The 2,314-nt window shown below is 34.3% G+C and overlaps 1 pseudogene; it reads left to right on the top strand.

The window, feature by feature from the left end:
• The first annotated feature begins 489 nt into the window (after positions 1–489).
• Positions 490–1,492, top strand: LOC129947738 (60S ribosomal protein L3-like; annotated as a pseudogene).
• The last annotated feature ends 822 nt before the right edge of the window (positions 1,493–2,314 follow it).

Genomic DNA, 2,314 nt, shown 5'->3' with positions numbered 1-2,314 from the left:
GAAACTCAAATTAGTAGAATTGAGCTCAGGAGAAGGACTCTAGATTCATGTGGTATCACAATGGGCCAAAAACTGTCCGGACAACTACTTCAACCTAACCTGACCTTCCTAGACTTCTTTGCTGTAGTTGTACGAAATTTTTCATTACTTTGAGGCTAGGAAGTCGATATAATCGAATCATCGGAAGGACTTCAGCAGAAATATTTTGCAGTAAACATCAATTGCGGTGATGCATATTCCTTAGGACTTAAAATTTCTTCACAATATTAACGATTATTGGAGTATTTAGTTAATATAATTATCGCATGGTGTTTTAAAATTGGCTACGTTTACATATTTGACTAAAGCTGTAGTTAGTTCTTCATCACTCATCATTATTAACACTCTAACACTTAAAACGAGAGCTAAATTAAACAGGTGTCGAAAGCTCTCCATTTTTGCAATCATCGTCGTCTGGGTCGATAGGACGCTTTGTAATAATTTTTAATTATGTCTCATCGTAAGTTTTCGGCTTCTCGCCATTTCTTTCTACACTAAGAAACGTGCAGCTAGACACCGTTTAAAGGTTAAAGCATTTCCAAAGGATGATTTCTCCAAACCAGTGCATCTCAAATGCTTTGTTGGTTACAATTCCGGTATGACTCACATTGTACTTGAGGCTGACTGTCCTGGATCAAAGATTAACAAAAGTAAAGATTTGAGGCTGTGAGCGTTTTGAAAACTCCACCAATAATTGTTGGTTACTTTAAAAATGAATTCGGTTCCCTCATTAACGTCTTGGCAAAGCACTTGAGGAATGTCGTTGTCGAGCAGGAAGAAGGCTTTTACCAAAAAATGGATCGATGATGTCGGTACGAAGAGCATTAAGAACAACTTCAGAAAGGTGATCAGTTTGATCAAGCAACGTCAAAAGAAGGCTCACATCATGAAACTTAAATTGAACGGTAGAAAAAGTTAAGTGGGTCAAAGAGTAGTTGGAACAAGCTGTACCCGTCAAAAAAGTCTTCGGACAAGATGAGGTTATTGACTGTGTTGGTGTTACCAAGGGTAAAGGATTTAATGGTTTGACCATCCGTCGTATATCCTTTACTTTAGCACGTGCAGGTCAAAGAGTTACCATCACCGTGCCTAGATCAACAAGAAGATCTACTGCATTAAAGCTGGTATGCACACTAAGGATGACAAGGTAATTAAAAATAATGCATCGACTGAGTACAATTTGACCGATAAGAGCATCACTCCAATGGTTGGTTTCCCCATTATATTATGGTGAAGTTAACAATGACTTTGTCATGCTTATGGGATGTTGCACTCTTTCCAAGAATCGTGTTATTACCTTGCATCCAAAATGAGTTATGGTTGCTTTCTGTCTGTCGCCAATAAATTGTGATTTATGGGACCACTCAAGAAGGACCATATCAAGGAAGAACAGGCTGCAGATACAACTGCTCCGTTTAAATGTAAAGATTTTAAAACATGGTCGAAAGTGTAATTTACAAATAAAAACTACCAACTTTAAACCAAGAAACAAATGATATATATAATTTTACATCATTTGAAAGAAAATATTTAATACTTTAAGAACATACTGTTTTTAAAAAAGTTAAAGGTTTAAGTTTGCTTTAAAAAATGTATTAGAAATTGTAAGGACCTTGAACTAATTTATTCAAAAACTGGTACCGAACTTAACATACTTTCAAATAAAATCAAATTATGTAATTGCATATTTGCATATCACCCTTTTAAAAAATGTTGCAATAATAAAGGACATTTTTTGGAATCGGACCTCTTCATCGCTTCCCAGAGCACATAAAAACCCAAACTTTCATTATTAAAAGTTATTCCAAATAAAGTTTTTTTTTTCTTCAAAATTTTGACTTAAAAGCATTTTAAAAATTGCATAAACGCGCACCATAATGCGACTTTAAGAAACTTATTGACAATGCAATAATCCATAAAAGTAAGAGAATGAAAAAGAAAAACCATTTAACAAAAAAGTAAAAAAAAAAGTCACACACCACAGAAAATTTCAAATATGACTCGTTTCAAAAATACAACGCTCCCTAAAACCGAATGAACACAATTTAAAAAGCTGAGAAACCAAAGAAAGAAGAAAAAAAAACAACCCAAACCCTCTCAACAGCTAGAACTTTTTCAATTTAATAACAAAAGAACGAAGAAAGAAACTCACCGAGTTTATTAATTCTTTCGATCGGAAACATACAGCCTGGTTATTTAACAAAAAGAAAACGAGGGTAACGATAAGGATTCTATTATTTACTCAAGTAATAGCGGAACAAATAGCGCAAACAGA

This window comes from Eupeodes corollae, chromosome 1, assembly GCF_945859685.1.
Source record: "Eupeodes corollae chromosome 1, idEupCoro1.1, whole genome shotgun sequence".
Taxonomy (NCBI): domain Eukaryota; kingdom Metazoa; phylum Arthropoda; class Insecta; order Diptera; family Syrphidae; genus Eupeodes; species Eupeodes corollae.
Note: the sequence above shows the minus strand (reverse complement) of the source record. Positions and strands in the feature narration are given on the sequence as shown.